General features: G+C 40.1%; 1 protein-coding gene across 1 annotated transcript in view; it reads left to right on the forward strand.

Moving 5' to 3' along the window:
- Positions 1-1,145: 1,145 nt before the first annotated feature.
- LOC144016805 (SPRY domain-containing SOCS box protein 4-like) overlaps positions 1,146-26,777 on the forward strand; it is an 89,415-nt gene continuing 63,783 nt past the window's right edge. Inside the window, exon 1 of the mRNA XM_077518139.1 lies at positions 1,146-1,352. The gene's annotated coding sequence lies outside the window, so the exon portion shown is untranslated. The remainder of the gene's footprint in view (positions 1,353-26,777) is intronic.

Genomic DNA, 26,777 nt, shown 5'->3' on the forward strand with positions numbered 1-26,777 from the left:
ACATCGAGTACGTTCACTCCCCCCTTCGGTAAATACTAGAATTTTTATTTATGTATTTATTTTTTACACTTCTACAAGTATAGTTGATTACGCAGGCGAGGGATGCATGTCTATGCGGGGAGTGTATTTACTGATTATTGCCACAAAGGGGAGCCAGATTTCTTCTAAAAAAACAAAACAAAATAAAACAGAGTTTGATGACCCCAGTCAATTCACTGGATTTGGGTGTCATGTACATCCTGTGGATGAACTAAATTAATGTACTGTATTTAGTTTTTAGTAATTTAACACTTCACTTATGGATGCGATATTTTGATCATGTTGATAATTTACATTTTTTCCCCAATAATCCCCAGTATAAACAGAACTAAAAGGCTACATTTCTATAGGAGTTCATTTAGAACATGTTTTTAAAGATTTATTCACGTACAGTTATTTAATTCACGTGAAAGACTTTCAATATGATCATTAAAGTACATTAGAACTGCATAATGTTACTGTGGCTTACAATTACATTGAATGAATGTACTTGGAATAAAATATATATATTTTTTTAATAAAAAATGATTATGAATGTTTTGGGCCACTATGCTACTGTCGTTTAATCTTTATCGAGGCGGTGTCACTTTGTTGTGACAGTTTTGACGGCGACTGCTGAAGAGGCAATACAAAATATTGGGCCGATCACGTCGCAAGCAATATTTACAATATACCGTCACTATCACTTGATCATAGAGACCAACTTTTAACCCATAAATCTCAAACAATACAAATACAAAAGCAAAGTCTGTAATTATGGGAGTTGTATAAAGAGTTCTTTATTATTTACATTCTTTATTACACCACAATGCCATACACAACGCCATCATAATCACCTGACCTCAACCCATATTCATACCATTCTATCTGTCTATCTATCTATCTATCTATCTATCTATCTATCTATCTATCTATCTATCTATATTCGCCCTTTTAATATATGTATCAGCAAGGTTTGACTTTTAATATCAGTATCAGCAAGGTTTAATACAGGCGAAGTTTTCAATTTGGCGGATTTTATAAACAACCCGGAAACATAGCACCAGAGCCTTAGCCAATAGCGTGCGGGCTGACACGGTGGACGCGACCAATCAGCGCGACAGTTGCTGAGTTAATGGCCACACAACGTCGGGGTTTGGCTGCTCGGCTTCCTCCAGCTACCATTTAACTGCAACAAAGAAAGAAGGCAGTCGGGTGCTTGTTCATAACACCGCTGGAATAGCATCGCGAAGAGGAGAAGACCCGTTTTGTTTTTATTATTTTTGCCTCCCAAGAAAAGTGGCGTTTTGAGACGAGTTGAGTTTCTTCGTGCGGTAAGTGTTTGTGTTTACACTGTGTAGTTGATTCCCCTTGTTTTTTTTACGTTTATGTCAATGGGGATAAAGGGAGACGTAATCTTCTAGTTTGTGCTTTTATTTGACGAGAGAAATGCTTCCATTCTATTCTCGAGCTACCTGAAGAGTCCTCTGTGTGAGACTATGATGAAATGTAAAGTTCAATGAAGCTAAACTGGGAAACCGTTTCACTCCGGGGACTACAGTACAGTATAGCCCTGAGGGGTCCCCCATCCTTTTGGTGTGTTTGTGAATCCCAAGCTGATAAGCAAGCATCTGCTGTATTTTTCAATGTGCTCCCTCGAGCCACCTGTTCAAATAAGCGAAAAGGCACATTAACAATACACTGTTCTTGATCGTACTACTACAGAGGTGTTGATGAACAATTGGTAGTTGGAACTGAACTGCACCATTCTAAAAGGTGTAGTTTGCCTTTGTAATGTCGCTGAATATCTTATTTTTAAAGACATTTTTAAATGTAGATGTTTGGATCCTGCAGGCATCTAATATTGTGGCTGTTCATTAATAGTGAACTGCCGTTTTATGCGATTGATATCTTCCAGAATGACCTACAAAAGGTGAAAATCTGCAATATAAAGAGAATACCGGTATATGTAAACATTTTAAATAGAGCTTGTACCCTCTGACACTTCAAAGCAACTTGAAAGCAACACTAAGGAACTTTCAGTTTATGTTGATTTTGGCATCGCCATATGGACAAAAGCGGTAATGTTATGCATGAACGAAGACCACATTCCTCATTAGGACAAGTGCATTGTGTCATTTTTTTTTCGTGTGTCGACAAGACTCGACATTGAAATTGACTTCCGTCTTTGTAACGAATGGGTAAAGGGGGAAGTGATGTATGCTATAAAGCAGTCAGCAAATTGTGTGGCAGTGTTCGTTCGCTCCATCCTCCTCAAAGTTACTTAGTGCCAGTAAAAATGATAGAGACCCCCCACCCCCCCCCCCAGGCCATGGCAAAGGTACCATTCAACTAGTTTTAAGTCGATGTTTCATCAGAAGAGTTTATGAAAAATATTGTATTAAGGTTGAAAAGTTCCCTAGTGCTACTTTAAACACAATTAAACTTATCAAAACACGCTTAACATATTACTTTGCACTTATTCTAACTCTCACACAAAAAGGCAAAGTGTGCTTGAATTTCCTGTAAAAAAAAAAAAAAGACACATGAAGCAAAAGAGAATTAAACATGGCACATTTAAAGACTAAAATGTTCACCCAAAACATATTATTCAATCTAATGAAAGTCTGCTAGCTTAATGCTAACTTGTGAGGTGAAATGCCATAAGCAGGATAACGGAAATTAGCAACTTTAACAAACAGCGCACAAAGATATTTGACATTTTTTTGATGTGTTCTATGAGAACAATGTCTATTTCTTACTGATGCTCAGTTGAGGATCTTCTGTTTGTTGTTATTTCCGCCGCATCTCTTCCAGTAGACCTCAGTGCTGCTCGACAGTTTTGCTGCACAACACATTGGGAACCCGTAAAAAACACGATCATTCATACCCAAGCTGCTTTGGCAACAACTAAAGCCCAGCTCGTCACTCACCAGGATAGGCCCCGCCCTTTTAAAGTTACATACAATGGATTTTACGGAGTAGAACGGGAGGATGTCGACCCCAAGCAGACAAAAATAATATCTTTGTCAAATTTTACTCAAGAGTTTGATCGCTCTTTTTTTAAATTTTTTAATTTTTATTTATTTATTTATTTTTTTAAATGCTCAGCTTGTACCTTACTTCTATGTCGATTTGAGTTAATCAAAAATCTTAAGTACACTGTAGCATGCATCACATTTAATGTCACCCAAATGTAGTAGCAAATATTGACCAACCTTGTTAGTTCAGATCAGAGGGTTAACTAAAGGCTTTTAACAGTGGAGCATTATGAGGATGTGGTTTGTACTATCACGGATGTACCTTTCACGAATAATGATACCTTCACTTAAGGCCATTTTTCTTGTCTCCCCCCCCCCCCCCCCTCAGCCATTAACACAGTGGGGGGGGGGGCGTCAGGGGTCGAGCGGAATGCAAGTTTTCAGTGTTCAAATCAGCGCATCATGGATTTGCAATCTGAACCATCGGATTTGCAAACAATTTGCATCCTGGGCGCAATGCACTTTTCAAGGATGGAATCAGGCCTTGCCCTCCGAAGTGTTCAGGTCCCTCTGCGGCTACCTTGACATTTACTCCTTATTCTATATGAGGTGGGGAAGGATGCGTAAAGGAGTGAAGGCAGTAAAGTGGAGAAGAGGGAAGAAAAACTGATTGCCATCAAGTGCAAAAGAGGAACAAGATTCAGAAGAAACTAAAATGATTACAATCAATGAGATTAAAATAAAAGCAGAATCAGGAGAGTGGAAATCAACCACACCCATAAAAGTGGGTGTATTTGTCTGCTTGATAGATAGCCCCTCATGATGGGGGGATGGGGGACTGAAAGATGGAGGAGGAGTGTTGAAATTGTGACAAGGAGTCATTTGTCTGTCTACGCAATCAGACCAGCCGGGCACCACGGGGGGGAATCGGCTGCTCGCCATCCGCTGCTCCCTCACCTCATTTAACTAAAACTTATCACTTGTCTCCATTTTGTAGAAACAATACACAACATTTTCTTTCTCACACGAGCACAACTTTATACTTGTGTCCTTCCCATCCTCATCATTCCTGTGACCTTTGCTAATGCCTCTTGATTCCTTCTGAATCTGAACACATTTAAACCACCAAAACTATTCATAATGATTCAAATTTCACTTCATTTTCAAATTCTGAACCTCACAGCAAGTACTTTCACTGTCAGCGTTTTTTGAAGAACTTCTGGGGTTTGAATATCCCTCAATGCATTTCACTAGGCGGCAATTATATGCACATTTTCACATTTTGCATGCTGGCCCAGTCTCGGTTTCCCGACTGTATTTACAGTACAGTATACAGCAGTGTGCTTTAAGTATAATACAATGTTGTGCTGCAACAGTCAGTATTCCTTTGCTCCCATCTTGTGGCATCTTGGTGCCCAGGAACTATCTTGAAATTAGTTGAGGAGTTTCATGAAGTGCTTTGGCGCCATCTTTGTGACATCAATTTCATGGATGGTATCAATTATTTGCAGATTGTCGTTATTCGGGCTGGGCTCTGGCCATTTCATGGGAAAACTATATATGCTGTTAAATATTTTTAGAATAAATGATTCTATTGATTATTCCATCAAATCATCGAATACATTTCTTTTTTTTTTTGCACGAAAGTGTGTTACAAAACTGTTTTCATGAAAACCTACAGTCACCACAGAATAATTACTGTTGAGGGGCTGAAAATGAAGAGAATTGCTGCAGTTTTAAGTAAAACAATGGCTCTAAAGTTGTTGATTAACTTGATGATGGATTATTTGTCGATTATTTGATGCATTCGACATCTCTATAACGTTTGTATGAGAGGTGAAACGTCTTCCAAGGCAACCAGAACAGTACAGTTGTGATCGATTCAATGCCTTGAATGTAGGAATGGAAATTTTCACAGGTTTGTTTGAAGGTTTACCATGACATCTACGCTAATTTCTGTTAGCTTGTCTATGGTACTTCACATTATACGTTAGCGTTAAGCTAGCAGGCTTTCCTTTTGAGTAACTTATACGGTTTGGTTGAACATTTTGGTGTTCATACAATGTTCTACGGGTTCACTGTATTATTTCATTAAGCATGTTCATCAATGTTGTTCTTTGCTTTCCAATTGCTTGCCTTTGGTGGCTCATTTAGACATTCCGTCAGAGATTAGTTTCTTTTATCTTAAAGGCAGCATAATTTTTTTTCCTTTGGATAAATTACAGTCTGGCCTATGTAATACTAACTGAACTACTAACAGTGATAACAGAATAAGCACAATAGTGTAATACTTGGAATAAGCACAGTGGTGTAATACTTGTGAGAGCCTTTCTAGGAAAGTCTTGCGGAAACAAAATGACTAAATCGGCCAATATGTAAAACCAAGTTAGTCGGCATGTTTACTGTCACGCACAGATTGCATTTGACTTTTGGTCTATTTCTACCCACTTGCTGGTTCTTCTGAGTCGTTTCTCCATCTGCCGTCATTATTTTTAATGATTTAATTTCACCCACCTCCCCTACTGTGTTTGTTGTGTGCCACAGGAAGCAGGCTCAAAGATCAGATCCGGTGAAGCCCTGAAATTAGACTCAGTCGAGGTGCAAATGACCACCACAATTTGTGTCAGACGCTGAGAATTCATGTTGTGATGAGGAAAGTGTAGAATGTCTGTGTATCTAACCAAAGATTGGTTTTCAATGAAGCGCTGATCACTTCGTTTCTGGAAAAAGTCCGAAAATCCTTCCTAAATTGTCAGCTCGTTTTATTGCCAAACACAAATGTGTTTGTTGTAATGTCAGATAGAGAAAAGCAGTTATTGATTGGTTGTGTTACGGGCCGTGGGGGGAATGGACCGCTGAGTCCCGGAGGCTCAAAGGTGCATTACGGTTCAGCCCCGCGGTTCACCACGGATGCCAGTACGTCTCGCCACGTTCCGATGGGGTCTGTCACGTTTTTCGTGGTCTGTCAAGGATTTCTACAGATGGAACGTGGATGTTGAGCAGTTTCGGAGCATGTTTGTGGCGCTGTAGAGTCAAATTACGTTTCCATGTTGGGCCCAAGGGCGGCACGGTGATTGAGTGGTGAGCACGTCCGCCTCCTGGTACTGAGGACTCGGGTTCGAGTCCAGGCTCCGGCCTTCCTGGGTGGAGTTTTCATGTTCTCCCCGTGCCTGCGTGGGTCTTCTCCGGGTACTCCGGTCTCCTCCCACATTCCGAAGACATGCATGGCAGGTTAATTGGGCGCTCCGAATTGTCCCGAGGTATGCTTGTGTGTGTGTGTGAATGGTTGTTCGTCTCTGTGTGCCCTGCGATTGGTTGGCAACCAGTCCAGGGTGTCCCCCGCCTACTGCCCAGAGCCAGCTGAGATAGGCTCCAGCGCCCCCCGCGACCCTTGTGAGGAATAAGCGGTCAATAAAATGGATGGATGGATGGATGGATGGATGGATAGATGTTGGGCCCTGCTTCAGAGTCGGTGTCAGCATAGGGGAACGCTTTACTGATGCTCAGTATGTTTGATATTTTTATTTTCTATGTAATTCACAGATCCACCTTTTCTTCAAAAATTTGCTCATTCTCTCTCTCTCTCTCTCTCTCTCTCTCTCGTGCTCTTGCACACCCTCTCTCTTGCAGCCGTCTGTCTCTCTAGCTTTCTTATACTTTCTCTCTCATTCTCGAAATATCCTTCTCTCTCTTTCTCTCTCTCTCTATTTCTTTATCGATCCTTCTCATCTCTTGTGCCCCCTCTGCTCTCACACCCCCCTCACTCTCCTTCTCCCGCTCTCTCACTCGCTCTCTACCTCTCTCTAGCTCTCTTTCTGTATCTCTGTCTCTCTCTTTCTGTATCTCTGTCTGTCTGTCTGTCTGTCTGTCTGTCTGTCTCTCTCTCTCTCTCTCTCTCTTTCTCTCTCTCTTTCTCTTTCTCTTTCTCTTTCTCTTTCTCTTTCTCTTCCTCTTCCTCCATGCTTAGCTATTAAAGAGTTATAGGCAGCAGGTATGAGATGACAATACTTCCTCTCTCACTACGGACCACTTCCAAGCATTACTATTGTAACAGTACTGCTATTAAGTACTGTGCAGTTAGTTTAGTTGCATGTAACCCGTTGGCTAGGTTTCTCATTGACACCTTTGCAAATGTTTTGACAATTTCAAGATCACGCCGGGCATTCGGTGCAATCACGGCTTGTCGCGTTTGCGCATCCCGCCCTCTCGCATTGTTTCACACAACCATCCTGTTTTTGTCCCAGGTGAGATGAATCGGCGCTGCTGGGAACATAGTGTACATGTGTCCTTAGGGTGTTTATCTTTGCCATTAGTTGCCTACTACTTGCTCATGTGTGATTCTGTTGGTGTCCTAATGTATAAGGACTCGGAGCATACTTCTTAGACCCTCTCCATAGGTAAAGTGCCTTGATGTAACGCCTTTGTGAGTTGGCGCTTTAAAAATAAAATTGAATAGAAGAACAAAATGTCCAACAACTGACTCACTTCCAAATCACAAGCAGCAATCCCCTCTCTCCCCAATCAGTCCAGTCATGGTAATAAAACTATAAAAAGCTTGTGTGGACCATTGAATGAATTCAATATTTCCTGAGGGGGTAGATTGATTCTCAATACGAAGAAAAAGAACGCTGCCCAGTCTCCCGGAACAGGAGGTTTCACTCTAAATAACCATATAAATATGTGTACTGTACATCAATTTATTTTATCAAATCAAATGTGAATAGTGTTGTTTGTTCTTTTCGTCACCTTGACTAAGTGCTAAAAAGGTATGTGACACTTGAGTGCTGAAGCTGCTGACTCATTGCAATGACACAACACATCAAGTCATTTTCCCAATTCATGGTACTATGAGCATATTTCCTGAGATATATTTAGAGTGGAAAATTTGTTTCTTCTTTCTGGAGATGAGGCTGTGCTACTGCTTACTCAGTGTTTCGGGGTCCAGTTTGTCACTGCTCAGTCCTCAGCATGTGTGACGTGCACTAGTCATTTCAGGACAAGTTGTAGCAGGTTTTCGTCAAACATCCCGCTCTCAAAAGACACTGCCTTCTCATCTCAATACAGATTTTCATGTCCACCGTCGTTACATGTTGTTTGGCTCCCGGACAGTCCCAATCATCCCTTCTGATCGGATGGGATGTGTGAATCAGCTTGTGGTTCCTGAAATGTGAGCTCATTTACATATAAATGATGGCAGTGTCTGAGTCGGCCATCTCTTGCTTATTTTGTTGTGAGTCACTTTGTGTGTGCGTGTTTCCTCTGTATTCACCCTTCACCCTGCCTTTGATGTCCGTGGCTTTCCTGACACTGTAGTGATGGCGTTTCCATTTCATGCTGGTAGGGAGGGCAGGCGTTTGATGATTCTGGCTACAGACCAAACACTTGAGATATTGTGAAGAGGAACATATGAGTTTATTCTGTTCTGTATGCAATGTCACATTGGAAATGGAAACAATAGAATTTTACATCTGAGTCTCTCTTAGGATTTCTGCCATCTCATCTTTCAAGATTTTGTAACAATAATCTGTGCTGGCGTCTTCCGATGCATCCACAAATAGACCAGACTGCACGCCTCCTCCCACATTTCTTACACCATCTTAAAGCTAATATTAGCCATTTTCGTAGGCTTTAGAAGGGAAGGCAACCCCAAAGTTTTCTTCACAGTATTATCACTTTCGCAGCCCCACTAATATTGCATTTGTGGAATGCGTATAGGCGGCACGGTAGTCGAGTGGTTAGCACGTCCGCTTCCCAGTTCTGAGGTCTCCGGTTCGAGTCCAGGCTCGGACCTTCCTGGGTGGAGTTTGCATGTTCTCCCCGTGCCCGTGTGGGTCTTCTCCGGGTACTCCGGTCTCCTCCCACATTCCAAAGACATGCATGGCAGGTTAATTGGGCGCTCCGGATTGTCCCTAGGTGTGCGTGTGAGTGTGGATGGTTGTTCATCTCTGTGTGCCCTGCGGTTGGTTGGCAACCAGTCCAGGGTGTCCCCCGCCTACTGCCCAGAGCCAGCTGAGATAGGCGCCAGCACCCCCGCGACCCTTGTGAGGAATAAGCGGTCAAGAAAATGGAATGCATATATGTTCAGTAGCAAAATCCACTCATGTCAAAATGACATTACAGTTGTGATCTATTTATTTATTTATTTATTTATTTTAAAATATATATAATTATAATGTGAAATAGTACATCAGATGGAACTCATGTAGTCTGAGTCTGTATAGCTAATAGACACTGAACAGCACAAGTTTTTTTTTTTTTTTTTTTTTTTTTTTTTTTTTTTGTAGTTGATGCTAATTTGATGAAAATCGAGTCAAGTCGAGTTGAGTTTTAGCCACAAGTGGGCTTTACCTGCCGATAGGGCTGGGCGATATGGCAAGAAAAAAAAAAAAAGTAGGCTCTTAATGTGAATAAAATCCAATTACTATTATTAACAAACTATTTACTATTTAAGCATTAAGTATTGATTAAGTACATAAAGACCTTACAATAATTGAATGAAATTCATGTTGTAAGTAGGCTAATATTCCCTAAAGTTTCTTTCCAAAATTGTAAATACAAGGGGTGTTAAAAAAAAATCGATTTGGCAATATATCGCGATACTACATCGCGCAATTCTCGAATCGATTCAATAGGCGGCTGAATCGGTTTTTAACCTTCATTTTTAATGGAAAAATATTCAACAAAACGTCTTACTTCGGGTTAGGATTCACACCTTGAGCATGGAAGAATGTTATATGAACGGAACATTGAGCCTTAATATTTTATTTTAATGCTGTTCAAACATGAAACAGATTACAACCTGTATAAGACTGACGTTTCAGATAAATAAATAATACATTTTCATACAAATCTTACACTCTACAAGTTTACTGATTAGTATTTTCTAAATTTGAATGAAAAAAAACGCAACAATCGACTTGTAAATTCGTATCGGGATTAATCGGTATCAAATCGAATCGTGACCTGTTGAATCGTGATACGAATCGAATCGTCAGGTACTAGGCAATTCACACCCCTAGTAAATACACTATTTTTGCATCATAAATGTCTTTTGAATTTTGATTCTACTTGCTGCAATTAAAATTTGAATTGCATTCTGTTTTCTGTTTGCGACCTCAATTCCAATTCTGAATTTACAGCAGCGACTTGACTAGCCGTAGCAACGTGAAGCTAACTGCTATGCTAATCCACTACCATCTTATTTTTAGTGTGCCGACTCGCGCAGACGTTTGAAGACGATGTCAGCTCCACTTTTGTTGTTCTACTGACTCTGCCGACAGCTGCAGCTGTGGATCAGAACCCTTCTTAACGCATCCTCCATATATTGCAGCAATGCGTCTATCATCACAGCAGCGTTGGGTAATATCATTTAAATAGAGAAAACTCTCAGTATGTCATTTGAAACACTTCTTTTATTATCTCATGACATTTCAGTGTCATCAGGTCAAAAACAGCCAGACTGTGGTGATAGAATGCTGAAGGGGCATCCTGCGTTTAAAAAGTGTGTGGGTATTTATTTGTCTCCCACTCACTCCACCCATTTTGTCTTTGTTTCTTTATGTCTAACCTTTTTGGGCCACCATTATGGTGCTTAGTCTCATGAATATTTTCAAGGGGGACCATGTGTGACTGGCCTTTCCTAATTATGGTGATGGGCTTCTTCAGAAGACCACATGCACACAATTCCAATTAGATAACACTTACTAAGCCTTAAACAAATCAGTCCGAACGGCATCAGATGCATGCAGACACACACACGCCCCCCAGCAGAGAGTTGATAATAGTGCAGCTGGGGCTTGCAGCTGCTTCTTCGGTTATTGTCTAACAGTGAGCTAAATGATGGGCACAAACTTGGCAGATGAGTCATTAGAGTCGCGCGTGTTCTGTTGTTGTGCCATGAAAAAATATCTGACAGTGATGAATAGAAGTGTGATTCACGTTGACGGGCACAGCTGAGGATGGGCGGGGGGGGGGGGGGGGGGGGTGTTTAACAGAGGAAAGACGTTCATGAGGAGAAATGATGCGGTTGAGCTGGGGGGGTGCAGTCAGACAAGAGAGAAGGTTTGGCCACAGGGATGCAAGATGAGATGTAGAGCCAAAAAAAAAAATGGAAGCAGTGTGGGCAGAGAGAGAGCGAGAGAGAAAAGGAGGAAGGAAAGACTGGTGAACATGAGCGGGAAGGATGCTTGTGCTGGAGTGAGTCATTCCAGACATGAAAGATGGCAAAGGATGAAGGTGACTGATCACAGGACACAAGTTGGGAAATGTGGGAGAAGACGCCGAGGCCCAAAGAGCAACATGAGAGTGATAAGAAAAGTGATGGGAAGGTGCAAATAGATACGACTCTACACAGGTGAGATGTGAAGATCAGGAATCCAAGCATCAGCGTACTGATTCCCAGAATATAAAATAGAAATATGATAATAAATCATTGATAGAGATGGTTTGGTGTGTATACGTGATAAATTATTCAACTGTGATCAAGGCATCAATCATGCTTGAGGCTAATTCCCATTCGTGTTTTTTTTTTTTTTTTTTTCCCCACTGAGCAGTCAGAGCAAAGTCAACAGTGGGCTAGCCTCAGATGTAGTTATGCATCATGAATGGCTATGAATGTAACAATGGAAATAATGCTTAAGTGACCAAACTGACTCTGTTCCAAATTATTCAGCATATCGTCGATGTCTGGTAGAATCCCCACATCTCCAATATCAGCACTTTTCATGAAATAAATAAATAAATAAATAAATTCTTGAGTTGCCTCACAGCACATCATTCAAGGTCATCATTATACAAGTTATTGTAGGGGTGTGATGATATATCGATAAATCGGGATACTTTGTCTCCTGTTAGATTATCGATACCCCTACGCAAGTATCGCAATATTTGTAGTTAATATACAGCCACTATAACGGCTCCATTGTTCATTACTTATTGAGCAATTACTTGGCGGGCCGCTAGGGGGCGCGCGCCTCTTAAGAGTGGTGGGGAAATGTACGGACGTCTTCAGGCGAAGATGACTCATGAGCTTACTTTTCCTTGTGTAAGACATTTATCTGTCCAACAATTTACTTAGTTTTGCATAAGTTTCCATGAAAAATGTGTATTATTTCTTCAATTTTAACATTTTAAAACCCATTTTATGTTTCGACTTTTTGAACCACACAATTTCTGAGGAATATAATATTGATTTATTTAAAAAATACACTAAAGCACTCACTGTGAAGAAGACAGCTGTTTTAATATTGTGTTTCAGTGATGGTATAAAACAAAACTATTTTCTCATTGACAAAACAGCAGCTTATGTCTTGCATATTTTTAAAGTAGATTATCGTTGATTTATTACCTGACCAATATCGATAATCGCGGTATCGTTATATTGTGAGATAATATTTCTCGTGAGCCTTGTATCGCATATCATATCATATCGTATCCAGAGGTTCCCACCCCTAGTTTGATATCGTCTACTAGGGATAGACTGATTATTGGCTGGGCTGATTATCGGCGCAGATATTCAGTCTGATGGCTCATAATAGATCATGTATTTAAAATTGCGTTAAGTACAAGGAACAATTTGTTTGAATTTTCAGTAAACATAAGAGTTGCTGTTCACCCTGACAACGTTCTGCATTTTCTGTTTGTTTTGTTTGAAATTAAAACTAAGATAAGTGACATTTCAATATTTCAGAGGTTTTGAAATTTTAGCAAACTATTTACTATTGGAAGCAATAGGGAGATTTTCACTTAAATTTTTTAAGACATGCTGATGACCCTGGGTGCTCCCTGAACTTATTGTTAGCTTAAAAACAAAAATATTGCCTAAGATTAAAAAGAAAAAACTTCATCATTTTGCAAATCTGAAAAGTTGTTCATTAAACATACGTTTAAAAACGTTTTCTTTCGTTTTTATGCCAATATTTCTCCATTTTGGGTAAGTGAATATCGGCTCCAAATATTGGTTATCAGCATCTTCGACTACTAATATTGGTATCAAACCTGAAAACAAAAAATCTGTTTTATATTCCTGTGAACTCACATCAACACAATCACTCCATAATCATGTTTAATTTCTAGGATTAAAAAAAAACTAATTTACCGGTATTACGCTGTCATTGATTAAAATGGTAGAATACAGCACCAGCCACAGCCGTGGACACGGCAAGGTCTGCGCACATGCTAGCCCTGTCAGACTCGGACAAAAACAAAAACACTCACGTAAATGTAACAAGATAAATGCTCTGGCCAGGTGCCCACACATCCATGGAGCGCTGAATGTCTTCCTGCGATCGATTAAATCCACTAACATTGCCACCACTTAGACCTGCTTTTTGTGAGTCTAAAATGTAGTCTACTTTGTGCCACTAAATTGCCAGAACGTAGCTTCATATGCCATTTCATCCAGCAAGGCGTAGCATGGTCTACCAAAACACGGCTAACTAGGCACGAAAATAAAGATGTGGCTGTTTTTACGTTGTGACCCCCTAAGCGTACATATTTCAGCAAAGATTTTTTGTTTGTTTGTTTGTTTGTTTTTGACAATATGGTGTGTTTAAAAAGGCCAAGATATTCTGTTGTCCTTCTGTTTGGGAACTTGTGGTCATATTAGACATGTCTCGCCGCCACCACACACTAGCTTTCATCAGGGCACTTGAGATCCTCAGAGCGGAAACCAGAGCGCCGCTGCACCATGTGAGGCTTCGTTGTTGTATAGCCAGACATAACGGCTAGAATTAGGAGCAGTCTCAAATTGAAAGGCCCGCAAACATGTGGAACAGCCCACAGTTTGATGGGTTGTATCATCAGCCTGAGGGGAGTAGACCATCCTTGCGTGCATGTCTGCATGCACTTGTAACACTTATTTTTAGATGTGCTTTGTAGGTCACTTTATGGAGTACAGTAATCCCTCGCTAAGGGACCCGACCGCGGATGGCGAAAAATGTAACTCCTCAAAAAAGGTTCATAATTGTTAATTTTAATAATTAATCTTTAAATGCACCAGAAACTATATGACCTCAAAAAACCTTCATTTATAACTCATTTTACACCACTACCATTAATAAATGGCCTTACAGATGACGATGGCGATTGACACCCTACGCACAATGCATGATTTGCGTCTAGGGATGCTATCTGCGTGTGCCAGTCACTGCTGCTATGGACAGACCTCAACCGATTAGCGCCATGTTTATACCTACTTTCAGTAGACGTCATTTGCGTCACTCTGGCAATTAGTGTTGGTGTTGAATTGAACTTCTTGTGAATTAGAGGCTGTTTATCAATGAGGATCATTTGCATATAGGTGGGCAACTTCTGCGCCAAATATTTGCACATTACCTAATTTAAAGGGATTACACTACGGCATTTTACGCCATTCCAACAGTTAACTGTAGGCATATAATGATTAAATCTTACATTTGACACCATGGCGATGTAATTTTTTTATGAAATATTAGGTATTTTGCTGGTTAGTTTTCTAACCGGGAAGTAAAACGCCCGGTTAAGTAAAACCCCGCCTCTCTCCCCATGTAATTGCGGCGTTCCCGGAGAGCCGACTGCAGCCTGCTGTTGGAACTCTGTGTTTGAGCACTCCTCTGAATCCTCTGAATCAATTCTTCAATAAATATTTGAAATGGCTCCTTGGAGCAGGAAATTGTGGAGGAGGAGGGGAGAAGAGGGAAGAAGGGCTCTCCTGACTGAGCTGGTCTCGAACCAGAGACTTGCTGCTTACAGAGCAAGAACACGAATCTATCACTATACTATTCGTTAAGTTAGATTCAATAGTGCGATACTTGTAGTTTACACAAGTGTCAGCCAGAACCTTTGTGGGATTTTAAGACAGCTAATTGTCATTGCACTTTGGCATTGCAAATGTGAAGGTTAATTCATTGCTTTGAATTACTACTTTTGTCACTATTCCATGGAGGTCTCAGAGAAAGTGGGCGTGCGTTTCGTCAGCAGAGGCGGTGCAGGGGTGGGTTCGCACCTTATGACGTCACAAAGTGAGCACCGGCTCTTTTTCTTAGGATGGGAGGGGCTGGTGCTTGGAGAGCAGAATGACCTAGAATATTCTCATAGAGGGGCAAATGGAGGGAAATATCACTTTGGTCATGTGTTTGGTGAGGAATTAGCATTTTAACACGGCTAAAAGCTCCAATTAGTTGATATTTCGTGTTGCTGCCCGTTTAAATGTGCGGAAATACTGGCGCAATGAAAAACACATTGTGTAACGGTTCGTAAGGAGTTTCACCATCTGTGCGCGCTTTGTGAATGAGACGCAAACCTTTGGCGAACACCCCCTACAAGTTTCCATTTTTATTGTTCCTGTATTTTGCTTTTTCCATGCAAGTATTATTTCTAGACACATCATCTGTTTACATACAGGTGTGGACAGAACCGTGTTGATAATGAGATTGCTGCTGTATTGTGTCATCTAGTCAGCACCTTTTGCCTTGCTTGTGTGAGTCCGAGCGAGAGAAATCATTCCACTTGTTGGGGATGACACAAGTTGAGCTTTCAGGGATGCAAATGTGTGTGAAGGAGAAATAGATCGGTAGAAGAATATTTGCATTTATGAAAGGGAAAGAAGTAAAGCAGTGTGAAGGATATTGAGGCCATAAGGCTCACATAGCAGTGCACTTCTGTCATAGGTTTGTGACTTATTTATTCCTTTTTACTTCGACACTTGGCAAGGATCTGGGGCAGGAGGAGTCGGCGGGGTGTTTGGTCGACATTCTTCCTCTCTCAATGTCTTGGTTAGGAAAGAACAGCTGTTATATTTAAATGACAGATGTTGTGGCAGTGCGTTGAAGAATGCCATAAGAAAAGCATCAGTTGGCTTCAGGGGGCCGAGGATGGTTTGTTTATGTCTGAAACAGATCTTGGTGATCGTCTTGAATAAGTTAAAGACACCGGAGGTGGTGGGTGTAACTGGAGAGTTGCGAGTGCGCGAATTTGAAAGGAAAGTAGCAGGAACACGCATCCAACCTGATTGAGCTAGCAAGACTTCCTGGGCGTGATGTGTTTTATACGGCCCCAGGGAAGCATTTTGCTTCTGTCAAGGAGAAGGAGGCTGCAGAGGAGATATGGAAACGATGCAGGAGATGATAAGACACTCATTATTCTGGTCCTATTTTTGTCTCTATATTCCCACTCTCAGTCTCACGCTTACAGTGGAGACGTCATCCATGTAGGCCTACTTCCGACTTAGATCTGACATGCATGGCTGTCTGCCTATGTGTGTCAGCGTGAAGTGCTTATCCTGTATGTCTTTAGTTGTCATGGAAACATTATACTATATCAAGGTATTTGGAACGGGACCTTTTGTTTTCAAAAGGAAAAATTCATAACAGTAAGTTTATTAGTATAACTTCAGTCTTTACATTTAGATTTATTCTTTGGTACAAGAATGTGAAGTCTTTGAATTTGCTGTCCTGAGTTTCTTGGTCTAAAATCTGGTGACAAAAGTGTTTATCACTTTGTATGGTTGTTTGTTTAAACTAAGGGTGTCAGGTGATTAAAATTTTTAATTTTAATTAATCTCATGACTTCAATAGTTAACTAATTTTATAGATTTTCTAAATGTACAATAAAATATTTTTTTCTAAGTTTTCACATTCTTGTTAACATAAAAGTGGAAAAATGTTTAACTAATAGAAATTTGGCTGCATTTTTTAGTCATTGATACAGTAATTTCATAATAATAAAATTGAGTTTAAATTTAAATGATGTACTGTAATAAATGAGTGTGATATTGATTTGTGTTGAGGTGCCACTAGATGGCATAATTACATTTGTAAGATGTTAGCGACAGTTAAGAGCTATCTAATCTTTACCATGAAGTAACTTGTGAAATTCTGCACATTTTTAAAATTGTAAAATTTAACTTGACCCCAGTCTCCACAAATATATGCATTATTATTACATTTATTACTGCTAACTTTTGACGTGGACGTGTCTGCTACGTTGCGACTGAAATTCCCCCAGTAGAGGCTTTCCAAGTAAGGAGCAGTCATTAATCGCGCGCTAAAAATCGAGCTTTTTCTACTGCCCACCAACATTACACAAAACAAAATCAGCTCGTCAAATTTCCTAAAGTCTTTTGTCGTCACGCAATTGATAAATGACACGAGGGACAGACCAACATGGAGATGAGCGAGGTGGGACAGACGGACACCTGCGCAGTTTCTAATCCCAAATTAAAGCAGATTAGTTTGCAGGCTGGTGCCCCCACTCAAGTGCGTCTGGGCAAGGGGCTCTGCTGTAAAATGCTGAGGATCGGCTGCCTACACTGTTTAGCCTCACTTAGCTTTTGTCTCGATTCGTCACCTCCTCCAAAGCCCACTCCACTACGTCCTTCAATCTGTGTGGCTGGATTCACTCTAATCTAGGGGTGTGAATTGCCTAGTACCTGACGATTCGATTCGTATCACGATTCACAGGTCACGATTCGATTCGATACCGATTAATCCCGATACGAATTTATAAGTCGATTGTTGCGATTTTTTTTCATTCAAATTTAGAAAATACTAATCAGTAAGCTTGTAGAGTGTAAGATTTATATGAAAATGTATTATTTATTTATCTGAAATTTCAGTCTTATAGAGGTTGTAATCTGTTTCATGTTTGAACAGCATTAAAATAAAATATTAAGGCTTAATGTTCCGTTCATATAACATTCTTCCATGCTCAAGGTGTGAATCCTAACCCGAAGTCAGACGTTTTGTTGAATATTTTTCCATTAAAAAAGTTTAAAAATCGATTCACACACACACACACAAAAAAAAAGGCAATAATGATAAGACGTTGAATCGGTAAGACTACCGAATGAACAATTCTGAGCTCTTAAAAAAATAAAAAAAAATAAAAAAATCGATTTTTTTTTATTGAATCGATTCGAGAATCGCGCGATGTAGTATCGCGATATATTGCCGAATTGATTTTTTTTTTAACACCCCTACTCTAATCCATGTTGGGGCATTTCTTATATTTCACAATTTACCTACAATTATCACTTTGTGATTTCCCCATGTGGTGATAGAATGCTGTGTCTTGTACACTGACCGACACCAAGCCAGTCGTACTTTTGATACACAACCCTCCCCACCCTAAAAAACCCAATGGGAACATTTTAAGGAAAGCATTTTTCCCTAAAATGTAACAAAATGAATGGTATTTTTCTATCATTTCTAATTTCTATTTCCTGATTGTAAAACTGCCACAAGAAGGTGGCCGTATCGGCTACCATCGCGAGTACCACTACCTTGAAATCAGACACATTGGTACACGCCTTTCCCTATACAGCTATTTTTCTTTCACCATGGCGGCAATCTAAAATGCATAAGGATGGATTTACACTGCTTATAGTACCAAATTCGTTTAAATATCAGTACAGCCATCCCCCCCCACCCATTTTCCAGTCGTGCCTTGAAATTATGAGTGACCCAATTTACATTTTTCAACAGATTTGCTTTGACTTGTGAGCAAATTTTGAGATACAAGTTGTTTGTGCCATTTTTCTCAGATTTCAAGTGTTCTTAATTGAAAGACAAGTGCAGGTCTCAGCAGGGCTTCAATGCATTGACTCATCAATTGTTTGGTCGGGCAATGATGTCAGGAACCGGGTTACGGATGTTGGGTAGTTTGAAGAGGTGATATGTGAACAATACTAATCCATTGGCTTGAAACAGGATATCAAATGATAGTCAAAGAATAATGCGACTCATGCTTGAAAAACCTTATCAAGCCGAGAGGCCTGCCTAGCTTGTCTCCCCTCCCACACACACATACACACACACACACACACACCTGAGCTAAGGCAGCCATCTTGCTTTTAAGCCTTTTACCCAGCAGGAAGTATACACATCTAAATGCAGTAGCCATACCTGGCCAGTGGGGGCATACTAAACATAAAATTACTACTATGGTCAAACCTTCAAAACAAAGCAGAACTAACACAAAGTTTCAACTTGGATAGGTGCTTATTTAAACTTAACTAATCTTAACCTCTTTACAAATTCATTGCCTTATTACTTCCGAGTCCCCTTTGAGATAATGGCTCCAACACAAGTGAAGTATGGTGGCAGTGAACTTGGAAGGCACGATATTGGAAAAACATGCGATATGCAATATAGTTGCTGAATATAGCCATTAATATTATTGCAATATTTAACATGTACCTAAATAAATTATATTTTTATCATCTAATGAAGCACACTCAATGTATTCTTAGTTAATTAATTGTAATTACCCCTTGATAATGTTAATGTTAATGTCATTTTAGTTAGCGGCTGACGGGTCAAATTCAGCTAAAAACATAAAATGCCATATGAAACTTATTGCATGTCTTAGCGATATGCATATTGCATGGGCCAATATTGCGATATCGATATTTTCTCGATATACAGGGAGTCCCCGAGTTAAGGCGCACTCGACTTAAGGCGTTTCGACTTTACAGCGTTTACGACCGGTCCGCCATTTTGGCTCCTCGCGCTTGTGCACTTGTGGGAGCATCTTTGGCTTTTTCGTCCCCCCCCAAATCCTAAGTATTCCAATGAGTGTCTGGATGATGATTTTACATCAGAAATAATTGACACATTTTACGCCTAAATTGGATTTAAGCGAGCAATGTGCGACAAACAAGTGTTGGTGAATGAGGCCCATTGTTAGCTGTCTGCAGTCAGTGTGGTCATTATCCATGGCTGGCTGTTGCAAAAGTATGCACAACAGTTCCCTGATGATCTGTCTGTGTGTGATGATGTTTTTTGGGAGGCCATGTTACACTTAATGAAGCAAAAATGTCAAGTGGCAAAATGAGAAAACAATGAATCTGTTTGAGGCTGTTGGCAGTGGAGGGAGGTGAAGACCTCTCGGCTGTTGACACGGTCACATGGTGTGACAACCAAAGCGTGCGTGTCAGCCAATGTGACGGGGCTAAATGGGTGTCTTCGCAATGTGACATACAGGAAATGGGAGACATAACAAGCTCCCAGTTGACGGCTCCTGTAAATGCTGACACGGACTTTATGACCTGCTGCGGCACGACTTGGAGATGAAGGAGAGGTGTTTGCGCTCTAAGCCAAATGTTTGCGCTTTTGCATGAATGCCAGTATCTCTGTTTGATTTATTATCTCTGCCAAGCACAAGGAGGTAATACTTTCCATCAGTGTGGTGTAATTTGTGCGCAAGATTGTGCAAAAACTCAACTCAGCTGATTACCTTGGAACTTTGTGATGCTTGGATCGTTATTTGGAATGTATCCAAATAAACCTGCACATCATAAATATACACTGTTTTTGTTGGCAAACAGTCCTAATCCGCCATAAGCCCAATTCACACTGGCTGCGGAACGGATACGGTGCGTTTTCCGTACGGACGCTGCAAGGATCGAACGCATTCACGTCTATGTGTCTATTCACACCAGCTGCGGTGTGGTGCGGAATGAATGCGGCGATGCGGAAGGTTTCCGCAAGCGTTCTATTTTTCCCGCATCCGGATATGCATGAAGCTGAAGAAATGACACGAGCCGGACAGGAAGTCGGGCGTCTTGCGTCAAGCTAAGTCCGGTACTTTTCAAAATAAGACTGTGAACTCGTTTTTTTTGGGAGGAAAGCTAGCTAGTTACATAGAATGACATGAGTCGGACATTTAAGACAAAAAATCAGCTCAGAATAAATTTAAACATGACAAAATAACACTATTTAATTAAACACAAAACGTACGTACCCATTGTAGAAGAGACATGGTTGAAGTCCCAGAAATGATGTCCAAAAAAATCATATCGATTTGACAACAGACAAGCGTGGCTATTGTTTACAAATAGGACTCTATATACATGGTTATCGCATGAACTCAACTCTCCAGTGTGAACCTCACGTGATCTTGTGGTATGGCGGGTGCAGATTTCCGGACACGCAAGGCACGCGGTATGAATTGCAGTCCATGCGAAAGCCGTACGGAAAACACACCGCGTCCTTTCCGCAGTCAGTGTGAATTGGGCATTAGTGCTCCCACTGGACTGAAATGCAACAGTTTGTTCTTTTTTTGGTCACTGGTTGCATCATGTACATAGCATACATAAAAAAAATCTAAACGAAATAACCTAAAACTTAACAAAAGTTCAAAATGTTGCTAATTAGCAACCGGACCGGATGAGTCTGGTCACTGTTGGCATGAAGCGCACTTCTGAGGAGGGGAAAACCTTACTAAATAGACAGTGAAAAGATCCAATCAGCGAAGAGCGGACGTGTCGTTGTAAAAGTGGGACGTATGTGTGGGAGAGTTGTAGACACAGACATACATATGAAATATATACCGTAATATTCAAATGTAAGTCCTTGAGTGAACAGTAGCAGTGGGCGGATAAGGAGTAAATTCAACTTTCTGTCTTTCAAGAAAGTGGGTGTGGCTTGTCAAGCTACTAGACTTTTAGCATAAGAGGGAAAAAGGGTGTAAACGTCTCCAAATATACACAATTCAGGATGGATTTAACTCTTTTACTGCTACACGTTATCAAAAAAAAAAAATCTTTCAAATGATAAAGGCTTTGATCATTAACGCCATCCTTGAAAACGTTCGATTCCATCATATTTCTTTGTAATTCCATACACCGTCAGCCCAATGAAAAGATACAATGCTGCCATCTGCTGGCCATAGTTAGTGAGTGTTTTTGATTCCACAACCCATTGACCAGGGAGCGATGCACATAGATATTGCACTGCCCATTGATTTAAAAAAATTAATTAAAAAAATAAAAAATCATTTAACTTTTATGGCGGCATACATCGTGATTTTACTAATCGTTATTAAACGTTTTTGGCGGTCAAAGACTTAATAAGCTGTGGGTTTCAAACTAAATAAACTTTTCTTTTTTTTTAAACTCAAAAAGACAGTGTGTAGAATTTAGTTCCATTTAGTGGTGACCTAATAGAATGCCACGAGTTTGAAGCTCGTGCATTTTGACACACCTGCACTAAAGTTCTTCTCCTACGCGTATCCGTCGTAGAAAGATGGCGGCGCAACATGTCAGCCTCCTGTTAGGCGCAGTGCGACTTATGTAGGTAATATAATTAGCGATTACTATCCCTAAGATTCTATATATATATATATATATATATATACGTTGATGTCAGAATATATTATACATATTTTTTTGCACATTATTAAAAGTAATAGTTTTTTAAAATGAACATTGAAACATCAAAAAATCTACACACTGTCCCTTTAAGTCAGATGTTCTCTCATCGATTTCACAGGTGACAAATGTTTAAGCCTGGCGTAGGCCCGAGTGCTCTTATTGATGTTTGTCATCAATTGCGCTCCTTTCCACATCTTCTATCTGACTGACCTTTCACCTTACAGCAAGCCTGGACACCTGAACAGGCGAAACAACACAATGACGTCGACTAGAATCCTGAGTATCATCACTATTTGATGAAGTTCATCGTGCACTAGGTCGTGCACCTGAAACCATGAGTCATTTCCATGTGCTCTGAATAAATGAAATGATCCTGGTAACACACATTGATTATTAATTAGCTTCATTAATTCATTCGAGCTTGTTTGTACTATTCCCCCCCCCCCCCCCCCCCCCCCCTTCTATTTAACATCAATTAAAAGAGTTAAGCTTACTGAGTGATTTCCACGATGCATCGTGTCTTATTGGTGTATCTTGTCTTGCGGCATTTCCAACATGTATGAAGATAATGTTATCGTCGTCTCATGTTATCTGCACGTGTGTTTGTGAGCTGTGTCACGATCCAGTCCAGAGTTCGCACCTCCGATCCATATGTCGGCTCGGCTTGTGTGAGGAGTGCTGCACGTAATTGTTCTCCTCTAATATTTATCTGGATCCCTCAGGTGCGCTGTTGAGTTGATTGCGCTGGGGCGCAGTCACACTGAAACAGAAATAGAAAAGGGCCTTCCCCAAATGACTGGAAGCGTAATCGTGATAAGACAAGCCTAACACAACCCCTGATTGATTTTACCATAATCACGCTAATGAAATTTTATTAATCTATTCCCAACAGTGTATTTCTCTTGGCTGCTTACGTTGATGTGGATATTAGATTGATTAGATAGATGATTACTCAAGAAGGGAATCAGGTACAAACTAGTGTTGTTCCGATACCGATACTGGTATCGGCAGAGGTGCCGATACTGCATTGAAACAGTGGTATTGGTGAGTACTCACAAGTAACATGCTGATACCATTAATTCCAACGCTAATATAGGATTTTGGATGAAGCATCTTGTGTCTTGCTGGTGCACGACATTCACTGATATGTGACGTGTTCACTGCATGCCGATCTAAGATATCCTATTGGCCCTTGAATGCTCTGAACCAATGGCAGGACAGCTTTTTCATGTTGAGGAAACAAAACCTTAAGTAGCGGTATTGTATCGGTATCAGTATCGGTCAATACTGCAAGGCTGGGCATCGTATCGGTATAGGGGGCCAAAAAACGGTATCGGAACAACACTAGTAGAAACATACTTTTTTTTTTTTTTGTTCCACCCCCATGAGAAAAAGGAATGCGATCTTTCATGTGGTACCCACCATGTTCATGTAGTAAAAGCACACAATATTCTGTTTGCCTTGAAAGATGAGTTAAAATTAGTGCTGTCAAACGATTAAAATTTTTAATCTGATTAATCCTACTTTTTAATTTTGATTAATCACGATTAATCAGCTAAATTACTTGCGTATTCGCCTAATATAAAATAAATAGAAAATACCGTAATATTTTGACATTAACGCATTTTATTATCTGAATGTCATTTGCAAATATTGATTAAACGCAATTGAATGCGTGTATTGCTCGAAACAAAACAGCATCATATCAATTGGGTGCAATTCAGCAATTATTAATTAATTAATACATTCAAATTACTTTTGTTTTATCTAAAGTCCCGTCGGGGTGTTTTTTAAAGCAAAATTTACCACCGAGCACACCAACTGGAGTCACCCTGCTCATTTTGGAACAACAGGCGTAGAAAATGCCGTCTATTGACCTCATCACTGACCTGCCAGCCTTCAATGTAACCATCCGCGTTTACGTTCAAGGATCAAGTGCGGTCGAAAAAAATAGTGCGATTAATCTGCGTTGATACGGGATTAATGCGACATTTTTCTGTGATTAATTAATCTATTAACGCTTTAACTTTGACAGCCCTAGTTAAAATTCTTGAAATCGGCTGGCACTGTGTTTTTTTTAATTTTTATTTTTTATTCATTTATTTATTTATTTATTTTATAAGCAGTAAAAGAGTTCATATACAGCCGCTATAACGGCTCCATTGTTTAATACATATTGAGCAATTACTTGGCGGGCTGCTAGTCGGAAATTTCAGGCGAAGAATGGTACAAAAAGAAACGATTTTCTCATTTAAAAAAAACATCAGTTTATGTCGTGCTTAGTTTTATCGTAGACTTATTTACCTGACTAATTTATCGATAACCATATTGTGAGATAATCGTTATTGTGAGCTTTGTATCACATATCGTATCGTGAGGTTCCCCACCCCTAGTTTTGGATGGATCACTAGCGATTCGTTTGCATTTGCTTTAATCACATCTTGAAACTGACCATGTTTAATTACAGTTTTTCTGCACACATCCAGGCCCATTAAATTGAAGGATTTGCCGTCTGTGGGCTATTTAATTGACAAATGAGTGCCATGTGATCAGGCTCTGAACTGCGAGGGGACACATCCACCCATCATGTGTGCATGCATAGCGCGTGTGTGCGTGTGCATGCGCGTTAATGACCGAGGCTCTCTGGGGGCCGTTGCAAGGAGGACGTGGCACGTGGCTCAGGGAGGTCAGCAGCGACAGACGCAGCAGAGCAGCAGCTGTTGGTGAAAGTGGAGGAGGGAAGAAGAGGCGAGAATAAAGGGAGGGGAGGAAAGCGGAGGCCTGGCGGTGGGTTGAAAAAAAGATGGTGAGAGGAAAGGCCCGGTGGGGAGTGAGTGAGGGGCGGGTCTGATGGAGAGATGAGCAAAGATGGGATGAGAAAAGAGGGAGAGGTTAGAGGGCAGACACTTGGAGATGAAGTGCCTGGAATACATTTGGGGAGATCGTTTTCTCATTTTCCTCCCCAATAAAAACACAAAGCCAAGTTTAAATAAGTAAAAGGGGGAAAATAATAATAAAATTGCATTTTTTTTGGTCCTCTTGCTGCAAGTTTTCTCCAAAAATAAATGAAAACTGCCATAAGTTCTTTTTTTTTTTTTTTTTTCTGAACTTGAATCTATCCACAAAGTCAATTGAGGACACTTTCTTTATATGCTTTCATTGGATTGTTGCATAATTTACATTCATGCCCTGGAAGTGTTTTCATAAAAATATTTACTGTGATTAGGACTTCACTGGCAGCCCGTTTTATGTGCAAATCTGGATTTACGAAGTAGAAACGTTGTATACTGGGAGCCCCCAGTGCACGCACGCACGCACGCACGCACACACACACACTACTACTAGTCTGGCATGCAGTTTTAATAGGCCATCATCATATATTGCTGTTGTCACGAGTGCACGACCAGTCCAACCACTGCTTTTTTTTTTTTAAATTTTTTTCAGATGCTGATTCTGATGCTGTATTTTGCAGAATAAAATTCTGATAATCAATTAAAGGTTATCAGCAGATTAGGTAAAAATATCTCTAATTGATAAAAATACTTAAATGTTGTCCCTTAATGCTTCTAACAATATTGATATGAATTACTAGAAGAACATTTGCGTGTTTTACATTATTTTGTTCCTTAATAATGGTTTAACTTTGCAACAGAGTTTTCTCTCAGCAGAAATCGGCTGATTTATTGTGAGGGGTAATTATTATTATTATTATTATTATTATTATTATTATTATTATTATTATTATTATATTTGAATGGCATTATCTTTGTTTTATATTGTAATGTGTTCAGGTGTAAATAAAACAATGGGCAAACATCATGCAATAATCCACCAGTTTTTTGTCAATTTAAAATAAGTAATATTAAATGGGCCAGCAGATTAGGTCAGTCCCTAGTTGACACAAGGGACGTTTGATATCGCTTTATTTTCAGACCAATACCAGTACAAGTACTCCACTAGTACTAGTCACTGATACAAAGTACAGATACCACTAGTACTTTTGATATGCAAAATTAGTCCAAAAAAAGAAAAACAATAACAGATAATTTGAAAGAAAATCCTTTATATCCCAATTTAGCCATTTTCCTTTAAAATTGCCTAAAATATTCTATTTCTCTAAATTCTAGTTCATGTCCATAAAACGGCCACGACTGTGCGAGTGCCGATACCTTGAAATAAGGGCAGGTATTGTATTGGTGTTGGTACTCGCCCATCCCTGAATTCTGAGTTTGATACCGGTACTGGAAAAAAATCAAAATCAAGATCACGGATTTTGTAGGTAAAGGCTTTTTTCGTGAACAGAATTTTTCCAGGCGTATATGCCAAAGGAGTTGACATCTTTCTTTTGTCCTCATTTTCAGGAAAGCACTATTTTATTATTTATTTATTGCCCACAGAGCCCGGTTAATTGACAATATAAGACTCAGTTCCGTGTAAAACGAGCTGTTCGCAAGCAATTTTTTCCAGTAGCGTCTGAAGCCAAATGGACATACACGGCAGAGTTGGGGATACTCCTCGAGATGCCGCAACAAGCTTGAAGAGTCGAAACGAGAGAGAGCGCAAACAGTGTGAGTGACGTACATGTAAGACCGTGACTCAGGCCTAATGCTTTCCTGTAACGAGCCATGGAAAGTTTGTGTTTTTAA

This window comes from Festucalex cinctus, chromosome 1 (genome assembly GCF_051991245.1).
Source record: "Festucalex cinctus isolate MCC-2025b chromosome 1, RoL_Fcin_1.0, whole genome shotgun sequence".
In the NCBI taxonomy this organism is placed as follows: Eukaryota; Metazoa; Chordata; class Actinopteri; order Syngnathiformes; family Syngnathidae; genus Festucalex; species Festucalex cinctus.